This window comes from Bos grunniens, chromosome X, assembly GCF_055505025.1.
Source record: "Bos grunniens cultivar Pamir isolate PY7600 chromosome X, Bosgru_T2T1.0, whole genome shotgun sequence".
Taxonomy (NCBI): domain Eukaryota; kingdom Metazoa; phylum Chordata; class Mammalia; order Artiodactyla; family Bovidae; genus Bos; species Bos grunniens.
The window spans coordinates 39,102,373-39,128,379 of NC_141194.1; the positions used below are offsets into that span (position 1 = coordinate 39,102,373).

The window sequence follows — 26,007 nt, forward strand, 5'->3', positions numbered from 1 at the left end:
TGGAATCACACTATACCCGATTTGTTTGCAGGATTTTTTTTTCACTTGACAATGAGTGAGCAGCTTTCCACATTAGCATTCACCCAGGAAGCTTGTTCTCTTTTTTATGAGTTACATACTATTCCAAATCACAGGGAAGCTTGACATCATATTTTTTGACCAGATCATTATTAGTGAGTGCAAAGGTTGACCACACTATTTTCAATGTTAAACACCTTGGACGTGAAGTCTTGTTCTCTCAGGGGGTTCTGTAAAACAGATTCCTAAAGTGAGTGGTGTCAGGAGGTATTCAGTTGACCCTTGAACAACAGGGGTTTGAAGGTCCACTTACAGGTGGTTTTTTCCATAGTAAATATGACAGTGCTACAGAGATTGGTTGAATCTGTGCGTTTGGAACCGTGAATATGGAGGAAACACATGGATATCTGGAGGGTTGACTATACGTTATACACAGATTCTGCATGGAGGGTCCATGTCCCTAACCCCCATGTTATTCACAGTTGAACCTGTGCCCCCTGCAGTGGAAGCACGGAGTCTTAACCACTGGACAGCCAGACAAGTCCCAGAACTGTGTTTCTATGGGCACCAGAAATCACATACAAGAATGTTCATTAGCAGCACCATTTGCAATAGCTCCAAGTTGGAAACAACCCAAATGGCCTTCATCAATACAACAGAATAATAAAGTTCAGTTTAGCCATGCAATGGAATTCTATGCAACAATGAATGTTCCGCTTCACAGAAATTAGATGGAGTTAAAAAATATTTGTGGGGGAGGGATGGACTAGGAGTTTGAGGTTATTACATGCAAACTATTACATATAGAAGGGATGGACAACAAGGTCCTTCTGTGTAGCAAAGGGAACTATACCCAATGTCCTGGGATAAACCATAATGGAAAAGAATATATGTGTGTATAACTGAGTCATTTTGCTGTACAGCAGAAATTAACACAACATTGTAAATCAACTGTGTTCTAGTTGGTTTAAACTAGAATATCTAAAAAATATAAAATTTATTTATATTCAACTAAGCTAAAAAATTAAATAAATATATAATATCTGGTGAAAGAAGCCAGATACTAAAGAATATATACTACATAATTCCATTCATGGAATGTTCAGAAACAGGCAAATCCTTTTCGAAGCTGGGATAGTGGTTATCTTCAGGGAGTTTTACTGACCAAGAGAGGGCTCGGGGGCGGGGGCTTCTGGGTACTGATAACATTCTCTTTTCCCATCTGCACTGGTCACCTGGGTGTGTGCAGTGTCTCAGCCACACACTCAGGATTTGCACCCTTTTCTGGAGGCATGCGCTACTTCAATAAAAATTTACCTACATTTCTTTAAAGGTACATGTATTTAAAATACCGATTGGAACTGCCAAATCTCCCTCCAAAAAGGTTGCACCAATTCCGTGCTCACCAAACACCGTGCACCAGCTCTCCTTTCCCCACTTCCTTGTCAACAGTGATGCTAGACAGCTTTTTGATTGTTTGCTAATTTGATGGCTTTTGAAAAAGGTATCTTCTCATTTTCATTTGCATTTTCCTAATCACCCAGAGGTTGAGTATCTTTCATGTTTATTGGCCATTTGACTTTCTTTCTCTATGAATTACCTGTTTATACTTTCCTCCATTTTCCCATCTAACTGTTGGTGGAGGTTTTATTGATATATAATGGATATTAACTTTTGCTTGGATGTGTTGCAAGCATGCTCTTCTAAAGCACCTTTTCTTTGTTGATTTGTTTACGGCACATCACAGGCATCTGCTGAATTGAAGCGAACAATGTGAATAAGTGAAGCAGGTTCCGAGGCCAGGGCAGGCCAGGGAGCATGTGTGCCTCTGCTGGGAACCAGTGTGCTGGGTCTTCTGATTCTTCAGGAGATGCCGGAAATATGGATTTTTATGGGAAAACTTCCAATTTTAAAATGCTGGCAACTCATTCAAAAAACTGTAAGTAACTAGAGGAGACAGCAGTGTCTGGTGTGGGTTGGATCAGTGGGAGACCAGCTTTCAATCTCTGGTTGACGCTGTACTTCCCTGCAAAGGAGGCTGGTGTTGTCACATCCACCCATCTTTTCCTTTAGGACTTCTGAGTTCTGTGTCACTTTTTTTTTTTTTTCTATCAGTTTAACACTTTTTTTTTTTTTAAACTCTGTAGATGCTTCTCTTTTAAGGATAGAGAAAAGCTTTTCATGCTTTTATTCCAGTTTCCTTAATGAGAAATAAAGGTGAATATCTACATTACTGGACTCAGAGTAGAGGAGGGTCTAACCTTGGGGATGTGGGTGACTGGGCCCAGGAATGGCTAAAACATCAGAATTAGCACTCCTTCCCATTTTCTCATTTAGGGCCAAGGATTGCCCCCTACCCCTCTGCCCCAGGATTTCAAGGGAAGAGAATAAAGAGTTTTATTTCACGATGAAACTGGAGGCCCCTGGGAATACCAAAATTAATACTAATGTATAAATGACTTACTGCAGACCCCTTCCTGGAAGCAAGGGTGTTAAGTCAGAGCAGGGAGAGAGCAGATGGAGGCACTACAAGCCTGAAAGTACAGGAGGACGGAGGAGCTCGTCTTGAGTCCACTCCTTTGTGTCAGGGAACTTCACCATTCCCAGTTGTGTCTGGCTTTCCTGGACCCACCCTGCCCCTCGGGGCTCCCACTCTGGCTGGAGATACTGTCATGGTTCTGAACAGAGTTGATGGGAAGCAAAACAAACATCCCCAACCAGCTGGGGGTACTTTAAAGGTCTTTGATGGTATCATCTGGGCATTTCTCACCCATGCTAATTAACAGCTTGCTTTGGCCAAGACAGCACATCAAGAAACTGCTCTGGGGGTAGAAAAGTTTTTTTCTGGTTGCATATTCAGCAGGACCCAGCAAGAGACAGAACAGGGGATTGCCGGCTGAGCACCAACAGGATAGCACATCCCTTTTCTAGCATCAGATGACTGAGGTGCTGGGCTTACCCAGGATAGCGGCGCTGATGGGCGTGTGTTTATTCGCCTAGTGTGTACTAGGAATCATGCTGAGCTCTGTCCATGCACCACCTCACCTCCTGCAGTCCCCGCTCTGCCTGCAAGGGAAGGCTGTTACTGTAAGTGGTGGAGTCCAGTGGGAACCAGGCAACATGCGTGAGCCAGGCCTCAGAATTCTGCTTCCAGGCCAGGGCTTCCTGCCCTCCCAGGCCAGGCCAGGGGTGGTTCGCCATTCCAGCAGCTTCTCCAGCCCAGTGTTGCAACGCCTGGGTACCAGGTCTTCAGGCCACAGGAGGACAGGAAGCAATCCTAGGTAGTGACGACACAGGCTTCAGTCTCACTGACCCCGCCCCTTTCTGCTTAGCCTCAACGGCCCCACCCCCTCTTGCTTGGGGCGTTGGAGGCCTCTTGCTTCCCATCTCTGCCCTGGGTGAAGACTCGGGTGTCCAGAGATACTACTACTACTCTAGGTGTGAACCAATAATTAAGGTGCTGGATGGGAAGAGTTTTGAGGTGTGACTTTTCCAGACCGCGCACATTCATTAAAAAGCAGCACAAATGATATAGTTTCTTTTCTGATTCTCAAAGTGATCGTGTCTTTTGTAGAGAAGCTGAAGCTACAGAAAGATCCAAAGAAGAAAAAAACACTGTATCTTAGCACCAAATCATTGTCAACACTTTCAGATGGTTCCTGCCACTCATTTTTGTATATTTATGAACATATACATATAGATTTTCAAATGTATATAGTTTTGAAACAAAGTTGAGATCATTCTGGCAATATACTTTCAGAACATCTCTTTTCACACCTTGTGTCATGTGTGAACACTTCTGAAAAGGACCCTGTGAAGGCAGAGTGGGTAAGATGGGTGGAATCAAGGAAAGAGAGGAAGGTGCAGGTTTTTTCAGCTGCGGGCTTCCCTACCCACCTCCCCCCACCATCCCACCCCGGCCCAGGACAAGGTTGTTCCTGGACCTCTGGGAGGGAGAGTGAAACCATTAGCTTGGGGTGAGGGCAGGGAAGAATCCCTCTTCGGTGTCACTCATTACCTTATTGGGAGGATGGGAGCCTCCTAGCAGCAGCGGGGGGCGGCACTCTGGTTTGCCCCACCCCCACCCCATTGTGATCTAGGACCCCACAGCTGCCTCCTTCCTGTGGCTTTGTGTGTGTTATGTGTGCGTCAAGGGGGCTGTCTCTCAGAGGGACTAAGGGGTGGCTTCTAGCTTCTTGAGGCTCTCCAGTGCTGGGGGCAGGGCACTCATGGCTGAGGTGCTTCCTGCCTCTTGAGAAACAAACTGCCTTTTGGCTGTGACCGTGGTGCCGATGACCCCCATTAGCTGTTTTCCTAGAAGTGAAAATGCATTTGCTCTGAGTTCTGTCATCCCTTGTGACCCAGGACTCTCTGAAGCAACGCCAAGAGCACAGGGCTGGCCACCAAACAGAGCCCTGCTAACCTGCCCTCGAGGGCCCTTGGACTTGATGCCAACCTTGTGAGTACGCCCCCCGCCTCCCTCCTCCAACCACCCGCCAAAGTTCTTGAAACGTAGATTTGATGCTTCCCTGGAAGGTGGTTTGTTCACTCATTGGTGCCAGTGAAGGAGGCCCTGCTGGGTCATGGTGATTAGAATGAGAGGGACCCAGGTTAGAGCCCCAGTTCAGACCTTAACTTGCCACCTTGGGCAAGTTACTTAACCCCTGTATGTTCCGGCTCCTTGAATGGAAAATGGGCCTACTTCACAGAGATAGATGCTCCGCAGATCAGTTCAGTTCAGTTCAGTCGCTCAGTAGCGTCCAACTCCTTGCAACCCCATGGACCGCAGCACACCAGCCTTCCCTGTCCATCACCAACTTCGGAGCTTGCTCAAACTCACGTCCGTCAAGTTGGTGATGCCATCCAACCATCTCATTCTCCTTTGTCCCCCTCTCCCCCTGCCTTCAATCTTTCCCATCATCAGGGCCTTTTCTAATGAGTCAGTTCTTTGCTTCATACTGGAGGTTAAGCTTCAGCATCAGTCCTTCCAATGAATATTCAGGATGTTTTAAATTACCTACATTTGGCTTGGTATCTATAAGTGTCTGAATACAGCAGGTACTCAGTAAATGCTCATCATTGTTGTGTCTTAAATTTACTCCTCATAACTTTTGGCAAAGAATGTTATCACCCCATCTTACAGAGGGGGCAGCTGAGGCTCAGAAGGTTAGACAGTATTTCAGTTATTTACTACAATGTAACAACCTCCCAGGGAGAAGGCAATGGCACCCCACTCCAGTACTCTTGCTTGGAAAATCCCATGGACGGAGGAGCCTGGTGGGCTTCAGTCCATGGGGTTGCTGGGAGTCGGACACGACTGAGCGACTTCACTTTCACTTTTCACTTTCATGCATTGGAGAAGGAAATGGCAACCCACTCCAGTGTTCTTGCCTGGAGAATCCCAGGGACGGTGGAGCCTGGTGGGCTGCCGTCCATGGGGTCGCACAGAGTCGGACACGACTAAAGTGACTTAGCAGCAGCAGCAGAAACAACCTCTCAAAGCTTAGAGGCTTAAAACAACATGGAATGATAATGAACGAATGATAAATTCTCATGATTCTGTGGATTAATTGGGTGGTTCTCGGGCCCCAGGTGGTGTCATCCGGGGTCTTTCATGTGAATGCAGTCAGTTGGCAGCTAGATTCGGTTGGAAGGCCAAAGAGGGCCTCTCATGTGTGTGAAGTCTTGGTGCTAGCTACTGGCTGGGCTGCCTCAGTTCTCTTCCTCACATTTTCACTAGGCTAGCTTTGGCTTCCCCAAGCATGGCAGTTGACTTCCAGGATGGAGTGTTCGGAAAGGACAAGCCTCAGCATGCAAGCACTTTGCAAACCTCTGCTTTACCTCGTTCTTGTTTATATCCTTATCAGCCAAGGAAAGCCACATGCCCAAACTCAGAGTCAGCGTGGGAGGGGGCAACATGAGGGCACGCACACTGGGAAGCATGGCTAACGGGGATGCCCAAGTAACAAGCTACCAAAAAAGGGGGGGGGCTTGTCTAGGATCCCACGGCTGTTGAATGGTGTGGCTGGGATTTGAACCCAGGTCTGTCTGACTCCAAAATCCATGCTTCTCTCTCAAAGCATGGCTGAGGCTGACTCTATGGCAGGGTGGTGTTTGTGACCATCCCCACCAGAGTCGAGTGGCGATGTGATTTTCCATCTTATCTTCAGCCCACCCCTACCCTAGCACTCCATGATGTCCTTGAACCTCTCCTGCTCACCTGACAAAAGGGAGAAAAGCATCTTTTTTCTGCTGGGCCCCTCTGCTCTTCTCCCTTCTGTGTTAACTACAGAAAACGACACCTACTTCCTTCAGAGTCCCAGCCAGGACAGTGGTGGCCCCGTCACTTGTGGACTCTCCAACCACAGCGGCATCCTGTTTCTGCTGGCCTCGGGGTACACACTCTCCCTGGACCTCTGTTCTATTTTCAGGGTACCCTTACTCGGAAAGCAAGGGTCATGGGAACAAAGACAGAGATAAGCCCAAGTTTATAGCACATTGTTGTCATCCCAGTGGACTTCTAGTCTACCCACCAGCTGGGCCATCTCCTGAGATAGGCCTCCTACTCTCCACCCCTGTCTACACTCAGCTGACGTGAGTTGGCTTCATGGTGATGACTGCAGGAAGCCAGTCTCTCTGGCTCCTGCCTGCCTCTGACTGAGTGAAGCCCTGGTCAGTTTCACCCACTGACGGGACCTGAAGGCCCAGCCCCTAGGTGAGAAGCACCCTTCCATTACGTTGTTACATAATACTGAGCACAGTTTCCTGTGCTATACAGTAGGTCCTTGTTGGTTATCCATTTTAAATATAGCAGTGTGTACTTGTCTATCCCAAATTCCATAACTATCCCTTCCTTCCGTCCTTCTCCCTGGTAAGCATAAGTTCCTTCTCTAGGCCTGTGAGTCTGTTTCTCTTTTGTAAATAAGTTCGTTTGTATCATTTCTTTTTTAGATTCTGCATATAAAAATATCATAAGATATGTTTCTTTCTCTGTCTGACTTACTTCACTTAGTATAACAATCTTGTCCAGGCAAGAATACTGAAGTGGGTTGCCATTTCTTTCTCCAGGGGATCTTCCGAACCCAGGGATCGAACCTGGGTCTCTATTGTTGTGGGCAGACTCTTTACCATCTGAGGCACCAGGGAAGCCCATAACATATGTCTCTTTCTGTCTGACTTACTTCACGTAGTATGACAATCTCTTGTCATCATCTCTTGACCAACCTAGACAATGTATTAAAAAGCTGAGGCATCACTTTTGTGACAAGGATGTGTTTGGTCAAAGCTATGGTTTTTCCAGTAGTCATGTACAAATGTGAGAGTTGGACCATAAAAACGGCTGAGCCTGAAGAATCAATGCTTTCGAATTGTGGTTCTGGAGAAGACTCTTAATAGTCCCTTGGACAGTAAGGAGATCAAAGTAGTCATTCCTAAAGGAAATCAGTCCTGAATATTCATTGCAGGGACTGATGCTGAAGCTGAAGCTCCAATACTTTGGCCACCTGATGTGAAGAGCCAACTCGTTGGAAAAGACCCTGATGCTGGGAAAGATTGATGGCAGGAGGAGAAGGGGACGACAGAGGATGAGACAGTTGGATGGCATCATTGACTCAATGGACATGAATTTGAGCAAACACCAGGAGACAGTGAAGGACAGGGAAGCCAGGCATGCCGCAGTCCACGGAGATGCAAAGAGTTGGACATGACTGACTTAGTGACTGAACAGAAACAATCCATGTTGCTGCAAATTGTTTTTAATGTCCAGCTATCATCTCTCGTAGGAGCCTCAGTGCCCTCAGCCTGCATTTGTGGAGTCTGAACTGGGTCCACAGCTGTTCTGCCTCAGTGTGGGGCCAAGGCTAACAAAAAGCAAAGCCTCTGGAAGAAGAGGAAGTGTTCTCTGGATTCTGAATGGGAGACCTTGAGGAGGTATGTGTCTGTGTGGGAGGTCTGTGACTTGCACCCAAGGAAAGGTCATGGTCAATGGGAAAGCCTTTGATGGGAGACAGTCTGAGTTGGAGCCCAAGACTGTCATCACCCAACTACCTGGGATGGATGTGGGACCCTCCCTCTGTCAGACCCAGACAGCTCTCCTGGTGTAAGGCCAACAGACTGATGTCCTGGGACGCAAGCTCCCAGGAAGTGGGCTGCGATGCATGAGAGCTCTAGACTCCCTGGTGTCCTGTGTGGTCTGGCTGGGGAAAGCCAGGGAAAATCTGGCAACTGAGCTATAATGGCCAGAACTCTTGGCTCTGAGCAACAGGAAGCAATTCTGGTTTATTTAAGCAGAAAAGGACTTTATCAGAAGGGTCTTGGTGAGTTCACAAAATAACCAGGCCTGGAGAGCTGGGTTTGGAAAGCAGGCCAAAGGCATCTGCACAGCGGTCAGGGCCACGGCCAAAGTCAGGCCCACCCAGTGACCATCCCATTGCCAAATCCAGGACACCCCGGCTTACACTGCCACCTCTGGACATGGATATGGTACCTGTCATCCCAGGAATGGAATGTCATTGCCATGGTGACTGCTGCTCTCCATCAGAATGGGCTTCTGTCCTCCGTGCAGCTGAGCATCACCAGCTCCTGACTCCAAGTCTTTGATGGGGCATCTGATTGGCTGAGCATAAGTCAGGAACCCACACTAACTGCAGTGGTAGCTGGGAAAGTGACTGGATGGCGTTTTTCACTTCTCTGGTGGGAGGCAACTAGCAAGATGGGGAATTTCTCAAACACGGTTGTGGGGGTTGGATGTGGGTCAGCCTTGTACTTCTCACCCGGAAAACTGTAGAACAGATGTCTCCAGGGAATGCTAGAGGATCGTATGTCTCCAGGGACAACTCGGGCTTGTCTTCCCTTCCCCCAGATATTGATGCGGGTTTGTATGTCTGTTTGTGTGTTTAAGGACAGGAACACAATACACAACGTGGCGCCAGGAACCCTGGGTTCGATTCTAAGTCCTTGAGCCTCAGTTTCATGTCACAGCCTGCTGTCCAGCCTTTGAGCATGCAGGAGGTATGTGGTAGCTTCTACTATAGTGTGGGTCATTGGGCTAAAAGATGCTCCTAAGATTGCCAAAGCCCCAGATGGAATGGGGCCATTGGTTCTGTGTATCAGATGAAAGCACAGGTTTTGGAGTCAGAGAGATCGAGGTTTACTAGCAATGTGATCTTGTACATGTTCCTTAACTTCTCTGACCCTTAGTTTCCTTACCTGCAAAATGGAGATGAGGTGGCAGGCACTCAACCTCCATTCCAACCTGGTCCTTTGGCACATTCATGTTTTGCAGCGGTTGAAGGCTAAAAACTACAGTTCCCAGACACCTTTGCAGCTGGGGCTGCCAAGGAGAATCCGATTCCAGCAGTTAGGTGCACTTGTGCGAGGTTAGGAAGGCAGCAGTGAGGAAGAGACCACTTGCCTGCTACTCTGGCTGTTGCTGCTGGAGACAGTGTGTGTGTATGTGTGTATGTGTGTGAGAGAGAGAGACAACATTCTAGTGTTTGATTAGTCACCAGCTTTGTGGGTATTGAGAAGTGTTGTGGTGGCAGTGGCTTCCTGACCTTGGAAGACAACTACAGCAGTGTCCTCTTGGAAGCAACATCTCTGTGGCTGGCCCCCTCCCTCTCCACCTTCCCGGTGATGGCGGAGATGGCGGCAGTCTTGGCAGCCCAGCTCAGTGGTGTTATGGGCGTCTAGAACCTGCTCCAATGATTTTGTAATCACCTAATTTCCTGTATTAAATCTCTCCTGGCTTAAAATAGCCGGAGAGGTTTTCTGTTTCCTGCAACTGAACCCTAACTGCTATAGGAGTCACACCCCATTGCTCACAGTTTTTAGGATGAGATGAGGTGAGATGGGGGGTGTTGCTACACAGCTTTGTAAACTGTAAAGCCTTTTACATCTGTGAGGTGTTTTTCAAGGAAGGGTACCCCTTTTGTTGGGCTTCCCAGGTGGCTCAGTGGTAAAACAATCTGCCCGTCAATGCAGGAGACGCAGGAGACCTGGGTTCGATCCCTGGGTTGGGAAGATCCCCTGGAGGAGGGAATGGCAACCCACTCCAGTGTTCTTGCCTGGAGAATCCCATGAACAGAGGAGCCTGGCGGGTTATAGTCCATGGGGTTGCCAAGAGTCAGCCATGACTGAGCACGCAAGCACATCCCTTTTGTCAGGGGAGACTAAACATGATAGAAACCCTTGTGACCAGCCACTTGTTTACACGTTCTTTTACCTTGAACTGCTGGGGCAGGACACAGCCTGAAAGAATTTAGGTAATTTGAGTGGGTCACCTGCTTTCAGAGGCTGAAAGGGTTCTGCTGTGGATTCAGGCGAATTCTGCCTCTCTGTCCAAGGTTAGCGCAATGACTTGTGTGCCATGGCAGCTGGGACAGGTGGGAGGTGTCCTGGTGTGAGCCTGAAAATTCAGCTACCACAGGACTCCCCCCTACCCACGCCTGGGATCCCCCACTAACCCACTAGTTTGTGTTAAAGCCCACTTTAATTCCTTACCTCTCCAAGTTGAATCTCTGTATTTACAAAACGTTCCCCTCCCCTCCTATCAGGTCTGAAGGATCTCCCTTTCTGTGGTGAATAACATTCTCATGGTCATGGCATTTGCCCCTATTTCCTGCCACAAAATGAGAACTCTCTGTGGGGTGAGGGGCCAGCCAGGTGACCCTGGGGGCCTTGAAGCTGGGAGGAAGCTGGGCTGGGGCTTCGCTGCCAGAACAATCCAGGCTCCACTCCAGCCCATCAGGGGGCTTGAGGCTGAGTGGGCAAGATAAACCGTTTCAGTGGTTTTTAGGAGCCCTAATCAATTGCAAGGCAGGGCAAAGCCCTCAGGGACAGATAAAGCCAGCCCCGCGCTCCAAGCCCAGTTGGAGCCAACGTTTGTGTGGTTTGAACTTTCGTGTGGTTTGGAAAGTCCGCCCGTCTTTGCTGGAGTGGATTACTCCGTTCCCAAACTGCAATGCAGTGACGCGAATGGCCCTGGACCCCACAAACCAGCCCTGAAATGATGTAGGTAGCTGGTCCTCTGTCCCCGCAGGGTCCTACAGGCTTGGGGAAGAGAGGCTGGGCGTGCTATACCCCTGGTTCTTGCGGTGGCTCGGGGTTTTAGAAACACTCCGTTGCCGGAGGCAGGCGAGACCTTTGCGTCGGGGAGTTGAGCTGCTACAGGTTTGTTTCTCTGCTCCTGCTTCCAAACTAAAAAGCCCACTACTCTGCCCACTTCAGATTCCATCTTCACCGCGGCTGCCTCCAGGACACATAGTCGCCCCGCGTGGGGGAAGCCCAGGACACTAGGGACACCGCCTGGAGCCTGGGCGCATAGCACCCAGTCGGGTTTTTTTTTTTTTTTTTTTCCTCCTTCCAGCTTGAGGTTTCTTATTTAACCTCTAAGGTGCCAGAAGATCTGGAAGGCTCACAGGCAGGGCTGTAGCCGGCTGGGGAGAGATGAGCACCACAGATACCAGCACCGCCAGTGGGCACTCCATGTGTCAGTGTCTGCAGTGCTTGTGTGCAGCAGAGCAAGGCTGCCGGTGAGGTGGCTGGACGCTGGGCTGGCAGGCACCCATCTGACAATGCCGCGTCCCCTGGGAAGCCAGTGCCGGCCTGTGGGGGCCACAGCAAAATAGAATCAGGAACAGGTGCTGCCTGGGAGGGAAACTCGGGCGCCTGGCAGAGCTCAGCAATGCTCGCACCCTCCAGGGACCTTCCTGCCTCCACAGAAGGTAGGGACAGAGAGAGGCGAGCATGGAGAGAGAGAAAGGGAAGTGGGAAGAAATTGGTCACGGAGGAGGCTATTTTTATTCTTTGCTACAGCTGCACGCATTGCTCTGACCAACTAGGCAGAGAAAAATCAGACTGGTTCCTGCTGAAACGAACGTTAAACTTGGGGTAGGGGGCAGGGAGTGGGAGGTGCACAGGAAAAGGGTGAAGAGGGGAGAAATCCCTGAGGATACAGCACAGTCTCCAGAAAACTTCACTGCACAAAACACCACCCCTACCCCGCCCTCCACCACCCCAGATGCCTCGGCCTTAACCATGGCTGCCAGAAGTGGGCCATCCTGTGCCTTCTGGGTGACACCTTGGGCAAGACCCAGTCAAGATTAGGCATTTGTGTATCACTGTCTTCTGCTGTTGGGCCTCGTAGAGCCTTATCCCTTCCAGCAAGGGGCAAGACTCCTGGGTGGTGTCAGTTACCATGGTCACCCGAGCACCTGGTTGTTGTTCAGTCACTCAGTCGTGTCTGACTCTGCGACCCCATGGAGTGCAGCACGCCAGGCTTCCCTGTCCATTACCATCTCCCAGAGTTTGCTCAAACTCATGTCCACTGAGTCAGTGATGCCATCCAACATCTCATTCTCTGTCATCCCCTTCTCCTGCCCTCAGGCTTTCCCAGCATCAGAGTCTTTTCCAATTGAGTCGGCTCTTCTCATCAGGTGGCCAAAGTATTGGAGCTTCAGCATCCAATCCAGCAAACAATCCTTCCAGTGAATATTCAGCGTTGATTTTCTTTAGGATTGACTGGTTTGATCTTGCTGTCCAAGGGACTCTCAAATTTCCCTTGTGCCCATTTGCAGCCAAACCCACTCTTTAACTCTCAGTATTGGCCGCCACTGATCTGCTTAACTGGCAAATGTCCCAAACAGGAAACTGTTAGGGATCAAGGCCCTAGAGTGAGACTCTTGAGGCCATGATTGTCTAAGTCAGCAGTTCCCAAAGTGTGTTCCAAGGATCTCTGTGGTACCCCAGACGTTTTCAGACTGTCTTTTCTAATTGCAAGCTCCATTTTCTTCATAGACTTCAACCAAAACCACGTATCACAACAGATTGTATACTAAAGCAGCTAGGAGAAAGCAGCTGTCCTCTATGAAGCCAGCTACTAAAGAGGTTTGCAAAAATGTATAACAATGTCACTTTTCTCCCTAATTCTTTCTTTCTTTTTTTTTTCCCAGAAAATACAGATTTTTTCATTAAATTGTGCTAGTGATGTTAACGTGTATATTAGTTATCTATTGCTGTGTAACAAATAATCCTAAAAACTTAGCAGCTAAAAACAGCGCACATTATCTGTCAGTGTCTGTAGGTCAGGAATCTGAGAGCAGCCAGCTTAGCTGGGTGGTTCTGGCTCAGAATCTCTCATGAGGCTATAGTCAAGGCATGGGCCTGGGCTGCAGTCATCTCAAAGCTCAACCAGATGAAGAAACAATCCACCTCTAAGCTCAGTCATGTGGCTGTGGGCAGACCTCAGTTCCTTGCCATGTGGGTCTGTCCTTGTGACATGGCAGCTGGCTTCCCCAAGAACGAGTGAAAGAGAGCACGCAGGACAGAAGCCACAGTCTTTCTATAATCTGATTTTTGAAATAACGTTCCATCACTACTGTCCTGTCCATTAGAAGTGAGTCAGTAAGTCCACCCTACATTCAAGGGGCAAGAAATCCTTAAGGGTGTGGGTGACAAAGCAGAGATTACTGGGTACCATCTCAAAGACTGCATCCCACTCATTTAATAAGTTCATTAATGTTATTTTTATATCAGTTAACCAATATTTAAAACTTTTCTCCATTTTTAATTATTAATATAGGAAATATTGGTAGATGGGTCAATAGAAACAAATGCTTTCTGGAGTGTTCAATAATAAAAAAGCAAAAGGGTCCTAAGATCTAAACATTTGGAAACTGCTGGTCTAGGTGTTATAGGAGTACATTGGTGACACATGGAGGCTAGTCCACCCACCTGCGCAATTCGCCCATCCATCTATCCATTCATCCATCTGACCTTCTGTCCATCCATCCGCATTCATCCACCCTCATTCTTTCATCTGCCCTTTCATGTATCCATTCTTCTATCCATCCATTCATCCACCCTTGCATCCATGTACCTATTCACCTATCAACCCATACAGTCAAAGATGCTAGGCTGGGCTGGCACTTTAACAAGATTGCTAGTAACTGCCCTATGGAGTTTGTAACATTTTAACTGATGAAGCAATTAACAATAAGATAAATTTAAAAATAATAATGTCAGGTTGTGATCATTTGAACCCCCAAAGCCCGGAGCCCAGGGAAGCAGGTACTCTCAAGTTGGCACCATTTTGGGGGTGACATCATTTGTGGCCAAGACTGAGGTTGGGTAGGTGCAGATTGGAGGGTCCAGGGAGCAAGTAATGTGTGGCAGCTGTGGTCAGATGGCCTGAGGCCCTGGTGAAGCAGAATGCTGTCAGGTTCTTCGTGCCTAGTTAATTGGTGACTGCGGGACTCAGGGTAGAAGACCCTTAAGTGCACAGTTCCAGTTTCTTGGATCAATTCCCTTCTCCTCAGTGGAGAGTCTCCTTCTCAAGCTGCCTTAACATGCTCTGTCTTTAACTTTGATCCTGGACACTGCCCCGTGGTTTGCAGTGTCCCCTGTGAATCCCCAAGCCAGAGAGTCTCCCATTTGAGAGTCCCCAGGGAAAATGCTGTGATTCATGAGAAGGGCCTCAACCTGTCACCCCCAAATATGTGAAGACTGGCCTCTTTTATCGTCTTGTCACTGACACCTGGGAAGTTTGAGCTGGCAACCATCCGATAGGAGGAGGTAGGGGAAGTCTGGGGCAGAGAGAGGCCAAAAACCCAGGCTGGAAGCATGAGGATACTGGGTTCTGGAACAGGAAAACAGGAGTGGGTGCATAAATGATGGTCGTCTCTACTTCAAAGACTGGCTTCACCAGCCCTGCTCTAAGGGGCAGCTAAGGTAGGAGCCTCCTTGCCCCTCTCCCTGAGCCCCTGAAAGCCACTGAGCATTTTAAAGAGGAAATGTGCACCCCCCCCACACACACACACAACATGCTTGTACCCTCAAGGAGCAGGGCAGCGTGAATCAGGTACACCTGCTCTCGGTGCTGTTGCTCCAGCCCGGTGGGCTCCAGAGAGACCAGGCCAGGCCTCTCTGGGATGACATATGTCAAGGATGCTTTTTGTGGAGAGGAGGGGTGTCGCTTAAAATGTGGCCTCTCTTTTTCATGATGGCTCCTTGGTGGCTTCAGGCCTCAGGTTTGAACGTGGGGTGTGTCTTAGCAAATTGCTAAAACGATGTAAATTTGTTTGCACAACTTGTGTGCCAGTCCAGCTCCCTCTTTGGGTCTTGAGCCCTTTTCAAGAGACAATGGGTGTTACCTTTGGTTTCCAGCCTCGTCATGGATAAAATTGGTGAACCAATAATAACCAGCTCAGGTGCCCCTGATATCAGGGATACTGCCCCAGACCAGGAGTATCAGGGCCTCCTGGGAACTTGTTAGGACTGCAAATTTGTGGGGGCTCGCCCTAGACTGACTGAGTCAGGATTTGGGAGAGTGAGGGTGGGGCCTGGGAATCTGTATTTAAACCAGTCCTCCAGGTGGGCTTCCTTGGTGGCTCAGACGGTAAAGAATCTGTGTGCAATGAGAGAGACCTGGGTTCGATCCCTGGGTTGGAAAGATCCCCTGGAGAAGGGAATGACAACCCATTCCAGTAGTCTTGCCTGGAAAATCCCGTGGACAGAGGAGCCTGGCGGGCTACATACAGTTCATGGGGTTGCAGAGTCAGGCACGACTGAGTGACTTTCACTTTCCAGGTGATTCTGATGCCCTTTCAGGTTTGAGAGCCACTGTTTTTTGAAGAAAATTATTCTCATTTAACAGACGAAGAAGATGAAGATCAGAGGGGCTAAGTCACTTGCCCAGAACCGTGCAGCCAGCAAGTTGGGTTGCCAGGACTTCAAACAGGTCTTTCATGAGAAGAACTCCAGTTTTTTTCTTTTGTCTCTTCCATTCCCTCCCTCCCTGTCCTCAGTCCTCCATGCTCTGTCCTGGGAGGTTCTCAACTTGGGTTCCCAACTTGGTCGTGTATTGACATCATCTGGGGAGCTTTAAAAAATAATATTGGTGTTAGGCCTCCACCCTAGGAAACGGACTCTGCAGGGTGTGACTTCAGCATCTGTACTTTTTATTCCCTCTTCACAGGCAGCCTTACCGAGATTCCTCTGCCATTCCAAATGTTTCTGATGAATGCATTTGCACTAAGGTGTTAGTTACTGGGTGTGTTACCTTTCTCAGGATATCTGCATTTGAAAAAAGAACCGAGGACGTGAAATAATGAATTGCATAAGCATCCTAGAGAGTGGGAGAGACCAGCTTTTGATCTTCTTTCTCCCACTTGCAGCAGATTTATTGCTCTCACATGTCCTGCTAGGAATCTACCCAGCAGTCTTGGCTGAGATTTCTGAATATGCCTTGTCATTTTGAGAAGACTTTTGGGCTAGAAGAACGCAATGGATCATTTTTGAATGCCCTTAAGCCATCAAGCTTGCCTACAGAGGGCTGAGTTTCCCAAACGAGTAACAGCCAGTCAGTTTCATTCTAACTAGGAAGCAAAACCAAACTTATTCCCCCCAAAATGTTTTGTTTGTTTGTTTTACCATTTAATGATGAATCCTCCCCCACTGGGCCTTTCCAAGTGCCCATTCAAACAAACCCAGCCACAGAAATGGAGGTGGTATGTCTGTAAGTTAGAGTCCTTGCCCAAACTCCAACTCAATCAAATTGCAGGAGACCCTTAGTGTGGTTAATTCTAGGACATAACAAGATTTTGATGTTGATGCCCCCTTTTAATTTTTTTAATTACATAAACTTTGTTTTAATTAAAGTATAACTGATGTACGATATTATATTGTTGTAAACCTTTGATTTTTACAAATGAAGAAAAATAGAAGCCACCTTCAAATGATTTTTTTTTTTTTTAAACAGCAGCTACATCTCCAGCCTGCTTCCTGCACCTGGTGGGGGACACAGTGCTTCTCCGCCTTCAGGAAACAGCCCACTTGTCAGCAGCTGGGCTCCCAGGAACAAAGGCCTAGGTTCATTACCACAGTATCGACCCTGACACGTTGCACTCGGGCCACCTCCCCCAGAGTTCCTCAATTCACACCCCAAATGAAGCGTAATTGGACCTGGACATCTTTGAAGTCCCCCGAGCAGCTTGCCAGCATTTTGAAATGTCCTTGATTTGCATGGTGAAAACCTGGCTGGAGGTGACTTTTTTTCTTTTCCCTCATCCCACAGTTTTCAAGACAGAATGATTTTAAATGACATTCCCCAGCCAGGGGAGAGTTACCATGGAAGAAATAAAAATTCTCAAAGCCCCAAAAAGAAAAGGCAAAAGAAGTCCAAGGTTTTGCTGCATCTCTCACGTGCCCCTTTGCTCGATTTCTGTCCTGTGAGGGCCGCGCCAGGGTTTCCTCTCAACCTTCTTCCCAGACCCCAGACCTGAAGGGCTGACAAGGATCCAGGAAGCTTGGCTGGGAGTTTCTGCAGACCGGCAGGTTGCTGTCAGACCTGAAGCAAGAATGCGAGCCCCACCACAGGCCGGTGAGTTGATGCGGGAGGCTGTGTGTGGATCAGAGATCGTCTATCTTCCATTTCAGCCAAGCCAGGGCCACTCTGAGGGGATCACATGCTCCCAGAAATCAGCGCACCCATGCCTATGTGCCCTGTGGGTCTAAAGCTTGGTGATTTCCTGCGGCGCATGGAGGGGTGTGCCTGGTGGAGTCATGCCTGCTGCCTATGCGGGCGTTGGTCGGGCCCGTGAGGAGTTTGGCGGTCTGCTCTGCTCTGGGCTGTGGCCTGCCCCTGGTTTGCAGCCATCCTTCAACGCCTCTGCTTCTGTGAGCTTCCTCAGGGGTAGCCATCCTCTGAAGCAAATGATCCACTTTCCCCTAGAACTTTCTGTGAGAAAGAAGATATTCTCTGTGCCGAGATGTGGCTAGTGCAACTGAGGAAGTGAATTTTCAACCTTATGTACTTTAGGGGGAATTTTTTAATGGAAGTACAGTTGATTGACAATATTTCAGGTGTCCAGCAAAGTGATTCATGTCATTTTATTGAAATAGCCACATATGGCTAATGGCAGCTGTATTGGACAGCACAGGGACAGATGACCAAATAGAACCCAGAGTGGATGCCCCAGTTTGGGGGAGGTGTATGGTATTGACTACCCCAGAAAGACCATCAGAAAAATTTTGATTGAGCAAAGCATAATTTATTATACCTAATTCAGTATGGAAAAGGACCCCTATGACTGAATGCTAGTAATGTCTCCCAGCAGGGACATTGGGGAAGGGTATTGATAGCATTTTAGAGGCCAGACTGGGTGATTTTGAAGTTGGGTCTCTCAAGGCAAGAAACTGACTGGAGTTGGGAGAGTTTATGACAAAGTAGTTTGAGATCAGGGAGCAGAGCAAGGCAGAGGTCTTGTAGTAAGTCTTGATGAACTAGCTGTTGGTCTTGATAACAAGCTATTTTAGTTGCTTCAGTCTTATCTTCCAGAAGCAAGTATTTCTTAGAGCAGAGAGCTGTTATTTATGCTTGTTCTCAGTACGATTTAAACATGGGGATCAGAAAGCATGCCTGGTCCCAGAATTGTTTAACATACAGACAGAGAATAACAAATTACCCCTAAATGTAGTCACTTAAAACAATAAACATTTGTTATCTCACAGTCGCTGAAGATCAGGAATTTGGGAGCAGCTGAACTGGGCGATCCCGGCTTGGGGACTCCCCATGCGGTGGTAGCCAGGATGTCGGCCAGGGTCACCAATAACCATCTGAAAGATTTGCCAGGGCTGGAGGACGCACTTTCAAGGCTACTTTTTTGGTTGGCTGGTGAAATGGGGTTGGCTCTTGGTAGGAGGGCTGTTTCTTGGTGTGTAGACCCTTCTTGTGGGGCTGCTAGAGAATCCTCATGGCGTGGAAGCTCTCTTCCCTAGAACCCACAGTGTCTTTTATGACCTAACCTCAGAAATCTCAATCATTTCTAAGATACCCTATTGGTTAGACCGGGCAGCCTTGTTCAACATAGGAGGTGAACATGCAAGGGAGTTAATATTTGGGGTGAGACTCACAGGGAGAGGGAATGATGTGGTTTCAGTTCTCAGTGGTAAGTGGGGGGAGGGGGCCCTGGTACAAGAGGGTGCTGAGTTTCCTGGGTTTCAGAGCAGAGACACAGCTGCAGCAGGTCTGGCTGGAGCTGTTGGGGAAGGTCAACCCACTGGCTGACCCAGCCTTCCACCCACTTCTGGTATGTTGTTCCAGTTACCATCGCTATGTAACAGATAAGTCCAAAATTTAGTGACTTCAAATAAGCATTTTATTATGCTCATGGACTCTAAGGCTCAGGAATTCAGAGAGGGTACAGTGGGGGATGGCTTGTCTGTTCTCCACAAGGTCAGGCCTCAGCAGGAAGGACTCAAAGCCCAGCCATGAGAGTTGGAGGCTGGAGTCATCTGCAAGTTCCATCATGGACATATTTGGGGCCTGGGCTTGTTGGGGGGAGACTCAAAGGCTTGAATGGTGGATGGAGTGCCCGCAGGTGGCCTCTGTATGTAACTTGGGCTTCCTCACAGCATGGTGGCTTCAGCATGATGGGACTTCTTAGGTGGTGGCTCAGGGCTCCAAGTGTGATTGTTAACTAGCAAATAAGGTAGAAGCTGCGTGAGCTCTTAGGACTCAGCCTTGGAAGTCACCTGGCATCATGTCCATGTCCAGTGGAAGTAGTGATTGAAGCCATCACCAGCCTGCCCAGACTCAAGGGAAGGGGGCATAGACCCAGTTTCTCAATGAGAAAAGTCAGTGTCACATTGTAGAAGAGCGCGTGGGATGGGTGGCATGGTTACAGCCATTCTTGGAAAATGCAGTCTGCTGTGCACATCAGTTTCCCAAGGCGTTTGACTTTGATGGATGGGGGCTGGGGAAGTGTGGGGCCTGGGTACCCCCCCAACCACAGGCATCTTTGTTAGATCGTGCTTGTTCCTTCCTGATCATGGGTCACTGATCCAAGTCTGAGCTGAGTGGGACACATGAGGAAGAAGACATGAGCCCAGGAGAGGGGGTTCTCCACACAGGTCCTTAGAACAGTGCCCCAGACTGTGGGGCCAGAGACAGCCCCACCACATATTGTGTGGCCTTGGATAAGTGGCTTATTTCTGAATTGGCAATAATAAGCCCTGCACTGGGATCACTGTGGGGAGCAGGTTAGAGAAGGTGTGCAGTGCATAGTAGGATGCCTGGCACATAGTGGGTATTCACATAGATGTGAGCTGTTATAATGATAGCTTTCCTGGTGGCTCAGACAGTAAAGAATCCGCCTGCAATTCAGGAGACCCCAGTTCGACCCCTGGGCCAGGAAGATCCCCTGCAGAGGGAATGGCTACCCACCCCAGTATTCTTGCCTGGAGAATTCCATGGACAGAGGAACCTGGTGGGTTATAATGATATATATTATTATCCCACCTGAGTTCAATCATCTGTGCCACAGTATTAGTTATAGATAGTGAGGTAACAAATCACCCTAAAACTTAGTAGCTTAAAACAACAGAAGTCATTTTTTCCACTCTCTTGGTTTCTCTGGTGCACAAATCAAATCTGAGGCTTGGCTGGGTGGTTGTGGCCCAGCATCTCTCTGAAGGTTGCCCTCAGAGGCGGCCAAGGCTGCAGTTGTCTGAAGGCTCCACTGGGGCCACAGCATCCACTTCCAAGGTGGTTCACTCCCTTGCCTGGCGAGCTGGTTCTGGCCGCAGGCTGGGGGCCTCAGTTCTCTTCCACATGTGCCCTCCACAAAGCGTCCTCATGCCATGCTGTCTGACATCCCCTAGGGCGGGTTTCTCCAGGAGGGCAGAATCTGGGTCTGCCTTGGCCTTTGCTATATCTCCAGAGCTTGGCCTGGCTCAGAGCATGCTGGGAGAGTTTGAAAGACTGAGAACTGCCTTAGCTATTCTTCCTTAGACCCTTGACATTTTTCTGCGAGGTCTTTGCATTCCTCTGCCTAGCTCAACAGCAGGCTGAAGGTCTCAGAGAGAATCCCAAGGTTGTGGAAAGGAAAAATGAAGGAGAGACAGCCGCCAAGGCTCAGGGCCCAGCTATGCCTCCTTACCAGAAACTGTCCTCCCAGAGCTTGACCTTGGGCTTCTGAGTGCATTCTAAGGGAGTTTACCTTCATGGAAACCCAGATAACTGTTCTACTTGGCCGAGAGCTGTGCAAGCCCTGAGAGAAGAAAGTACATGGGAAGGAGCTCACATCCCACTGAGAGTAACCAAGGGGTTGGGGGTTCCAGCTGCGCCAAAATGTCAGAGTTGCTGTCTGGCTTAAGTAGCAGATGCAAAGACCCTGAAGTACAGAAGCCGGTTCTGGGGCATCTGAGCAGGAGGGCTGGGCTGTGAGGGCAGGGCCAGAGGAGGCTGGAAGTCAGGGTGAAAGCAGAGCAGTGGGGTAACGGAGGCAGCCACGAGGAAGAACAGGGGCCTGGGGTGGGAACAATGAGGCAGGGAGCCTGCAGGGTTCTGGACAAAAGTCAAGAGGAGGACTTCCCTGGTAGCATAGTGGATAAGAATCCACCTGCCAATGCTGGGAACTCGAGTTCGATCCCTGGTCCAGGAAGATCCCACATGCTGCAGAGCAGCTAAGCCCACGCACCTTAACTACGGAAGCCTGCATGCTCTAGAGCCCGAGCTCTGCAACAAGAGAAGCCACTGCAGTGAGAATCCCACGTACCACAGCTAGAGTAGCCCCCGCTCACCGCAACTAGAGAAGCCCACGTGCAGCAAGGAAGACTCAGCACAGCCAAAAATAAATAAATAAACAGGTAAATAGGTAAATAAATATTTTAGAAAGTAAATTATTAAAAAAGTCAAGAGGATCTGAACCAAGGCAGCAGCTCTGGGAACAGAATGTAAGGAAAGGGGAGAGGCAGGTTCCAGAGATATTTAGAGGTAAACTTGACCAGATTAGACGGCCAGGTTGGGTTAAAAAGGAGGAGGTGGGGGACAATGCTTGAGTGGTTTTCCCTCTGAATGTTCTTTCCCTTTGATGTTCAGAAGCAGCAGTGCTGTAAGGAGGCTTAAGGTGTTTGCTCAGTGTCCTGGGACCAGAAAGAGAACCCAGCAAGTCTGGGCCATGGTAGGGTGTGACGTCATTCACAAGGGTATGGCTGCAGAGCCCCACTGCTGCTAATCTCCCCTGCGACCTGCCGGCTCCATGTGCGAGCTCCCAAGCCCTCACACATATATCACTATCTCATTTAATTGTCCAGGCAAAAGTGGTTATTCCCATTCTACAGGTGGAGCAACTGAGGCTTCTAGGCTCAGAGAGGTATGATATCTTTTCTAAGGTCAAAGAGATGGCAGAGCCAGGTCTGGACCCCAGCCAAGTCTTCTCTCCAACACACTTCCCTGCTTTCTTTTCTCAGCTCCCTTAATAGCCATTTGTATTGAGTCAAGTTCATGAGGATTTACAGAGTTCCTCCAGGGCCTCTGTGAGGTGGAGAGATCCTGACAGGCTTGCTAGAAGTGGGTGTATGGTATGGTGGGACAGAGAGATCAGAGCCCTCAACCATAAAGGGGTCCCTGAAGGTAGGGTGGTGTGGCTGGGGCCACCTTCAAGACATCCATGAAGATGACCATGACCTTGGGCAAAGACCCATCAAGGCAGCTGTCAAGATCACAGAAATCTTGATAACAGGGCTCTTTGTTTTTTGTTTTTAATTTATTTTGGAGAAGGCAATGGCACCCCACTCCAGTACTCTTTTGAAGGCTAACCACCCTTATGGCAGAAAGTGAAGAAGAACTAAAGAGCCTCTTGATGAAAGTGAAAGCGGAGAGTGAAAAAGTTGGCTTAAAGCTCAACATTCAGAAAACTAAGATGATGGGATCTGGTCCCATCACTTCATGGCAAATAGATGGGGAAACAGTGGAAACAGTGTCAGACTTTATTTTTCTGGGCTCCAAAATCACTGCAGATGGTGATTGCAGCCATGAAACTGAAAGACGCTTACTCCTTGGAAGGAAAGCTATGAGCAACCTAGACAGCATATTCAAAAGCAGAGACATTACTTTGCCAACAAAGGTCCGTCTAGTCAAGGCTATGGTTTCTCCAGTAGTCATGTATGGATGTGAGAGTTGGACTGTGAAGAAAGCTGAGTGCCAAAGAATTGATGCTTTTGAACTGTGGTGTTGGAGAAGACTCTTGAGAGTCCCTTGGACTGCAAGGAGATCCAACCAGTCCATCCTAAAGGAGATCAGTCCTGGGTGTTCATTGGAAGGACTGATGCTGAGGCTGAAACTCCAATACTTTGGCCACTTGATGCAAAGAGCTGACTCATTGGAAAAGACCCTGATGCTGGGAAAGATTGAAGGTGGGAGGAGAAGGGGACAACAGAGGATGAGATGGCTGGATGGCATCACCGACTTGATGGACATGGGTTTGGGTGGACTCCGGGAGTTGATGATGGACAGGAAGGCTTGGCGTGCTGCAATTCATGGGGTCGCAAAGAGTCGGACACGACTGAGTGACTGAACTGAACTGAACTGAATTACTTTACAATATTGTGGTGGTTTTTGCTATACATTCACATGAATCAGCCATGGGTGTACATGTGTTCCCCATCCTGACCCTCCCTCCCCATCCCATCCCTCAGTGTCATCCCAGTGCACCAGCCCAAAAGGGCTCTTTGCTATCTCCCTCTACTGATGCCAGATGTTTAGGAACTTGATCCCCTTTGCTGGCTTTGTCTTATTTACTGTCCCCTCCCAACACCCTGCTGTGTCCGTCCTTGCTGGTTCCCTTTCCCTGGAGTGGCTGGCCGGGGTAGTACCACCACCCAGAAGGGGGCTACGAATTCCATCCCCTTAATTCCCTCCCCAGCTTCCTTGCAGCCGGAACACCTAAATGCTTTCTGCGACAAGCTCTCTAAATGATTGGAACTTTCTCCCAAATCAGCACTTTTTCATGCTACATTAGCATTTATTGGTTTGATATTTACATTTGGCAAAGGAGCACCCAGTCCCTGGGTCCCCAGGAGCACACACCGTCAACTGAAACAGAAATCTAATTGCTGCTCACATTGCCCCCTCCCCCCGCCCGCATCTGCCACCTGCCTTGTCCTCCCCGCAGCCACCCCCCACCCCACACCCAGTCCATAAAAAACTCAGCAGGATTATCTTTGCAGACCAAAAGGTCTGCTGATAAACAGGGGCCCTATCCGGAGGACAGAGGGGCTCCCCTGACAAAAGGGCTGGCAGGGACTATCTGAATGCGTATTGCAGTGTATCTACATAGTAGCTTCTCCATTGGATTCTAACCTCCTTGAAGGCAGAGATCTGGTTTTCATTGTTTGAATTTCTCCCTGTTCCTCTCCAGGGTGAAGAAGCAAGCTCTGCCCACTGTAGATTCTCCAGGAGCATTTGTCTACTGTGGAGTGAATCAGAAGTCGTGCCCTCCCTCTGACAGCTGCAGGGGGAGAGGGTGGAGGAATCATCTAGGGAATGTGAGGGGAGTGGGGGCCACGTGGTGAGGAGGAAAGTTCTCCCTTGTCCCTTTCGAAGGCCCCTGGGGATGTGGCCGAGGAGCCCAGGCCTGCGAAGTTGTGGTGGAGGAAGGAAGCTGTGTGGTAATGTGGTTAGAGCTCAGCAAGCCGGGCTCCAAAAGCCAGTGCTGTTAGGTGACTGGTGTGCACCCGTTTCCTCTTGACCAAAACTGGAATGACTTCTGGGCTGGTTATGGGGATTAAGGGAGATCAGGTGAGTGATGGCCCAGGCACAGCATGGGTTTAGGAGATGGCTGTTCCTGGGGTTGATTCAGACCTGCGCTTTTGAGGGAGTGGAGCCCTAAGTATATAAATCATTAACTCCTCACAGGAATATTTACTTTGCCCTGGGGTTTTCCATGGGCAGGCTCTCCCAGCAACCCCAGAGCCTTGCTACTCAGAGGGCTCATGGACCAGGAAGCAGCCTCCCCTGAGGGCCTATTAGGACCCCCTCAGATGCTCCCCAGACCTGCTGAATCAGAATTTGTATATTAAGATTACCCCAGGTGAGTCATATGCACACTGAAGTTTGAGAAGCACTTTAGAAACTCCTTGTGAAGTCTGCAATGTAGAGATGACTATTCTCATTCTGAGAATGAGAACACTTCCTCAGAGTCTGAGAATTGAAGGCTTCCTTTGCCCAAGCCCACAAGGTCTTCTAGGAAGAGGGTCTGGTGACTCCTATGGGTCCTAAATAACTTTCCTACCCTTGACTGTTCCCTGAAGGAGCAGCATGCTTTAGGCCAGGGTGGAGATGAACAAGGCCAGGGCCAGGGACTCATCTGCCGATAGCCACGATAGCCACAAAGCGGGCCGGGAAAGCTCCCTGCTGTAGAAGGGCTGTGTGGACTCCACCCTGAGGAGTATGAGGTCTTGGCCCTGGGGCTTGAGTTCTGATGACAAAGAGGCCAGGAAAAAAATGTCACGTCAATACATACCCGCATTCCTGTGTTAAAGTGGAATTTTCCAAAGGTGAAAACACTTGACTCGCATGTAAATATAAAATGACCACATGTCAAAGATTTAATTTAACTCATTTCTTAATGAGGAAATGTCTAAGATGTTAAATCTGGTTACAGTGAGAATGTGAGGAGCTCGGTATTTATAGGCAATTTAATAGAAGAATCTTAGGGTGAGACAGCTAGGTTAGAAATTATTTGCATCTCTACCAGACAAAAATCTGAAAGTTAACCAACCTCTGCCGCTATGGGATTGTAAAATAGCCCAGTCAATAGGAAATCAATCAAAGGTGCCAGCCCTGCACGATGCAGCTAGAACACCCAATAATCTCTTTCGCCTATTTCCAATTTTGGATAATTTTTTCTGACACTACCCTCGGTGAGTCCTTGAGAATCTGGAAATTGCTCTTGCCTGAGAATTATCCTCAGAATGGAATGTGGGTCTTGGAACGAAAGGAGGAATAAAAAATGAGCAAGCCCATCTTCTGAAAGATGGTGAGTGTGCTTTCCCGGCCACCTTTCCTCTGTCCTGCAAGGTACTGTGCAACTGCCCTCAGAGGGTGTGAGCTGGCATTGTGATAGAGAAAGCGACTGTTCACGGAAAGGACACCACACAGCCTGCTCCTGACTCCCATTCCCTTTAACCTTGGCCGCCGTACAGAGGGGG

General features: G+C 48.8%; 1 long non-coding RNA gene across 1 annotated transcript; it reads left to right on the top strand.

Moving 5' to 3' along the window:
- The first annotated feature begins 1,765 nt into the window (after positions 1 to 1,765).
- LOC147340180 (uncharacterized) lies at positions 1,766 to 25,831 on the top strand. Its single transcript, XR_015158626.1, has 6 exons — positions 1,766 to 1,957; positions 4,384 to 4,477; positions 7,800 to 7,947; positions 8,918 to 9,027; positions 16,775 to 17,395; positions 24,216 to 25,831. It is a non-coding gene; the product is annotated as an uncharacterized LOC147340180 (long non-coding RNA).
- The last annotated feature ends 176 nt before the right edge of the window (positions 25,832 to 26,007 follow it).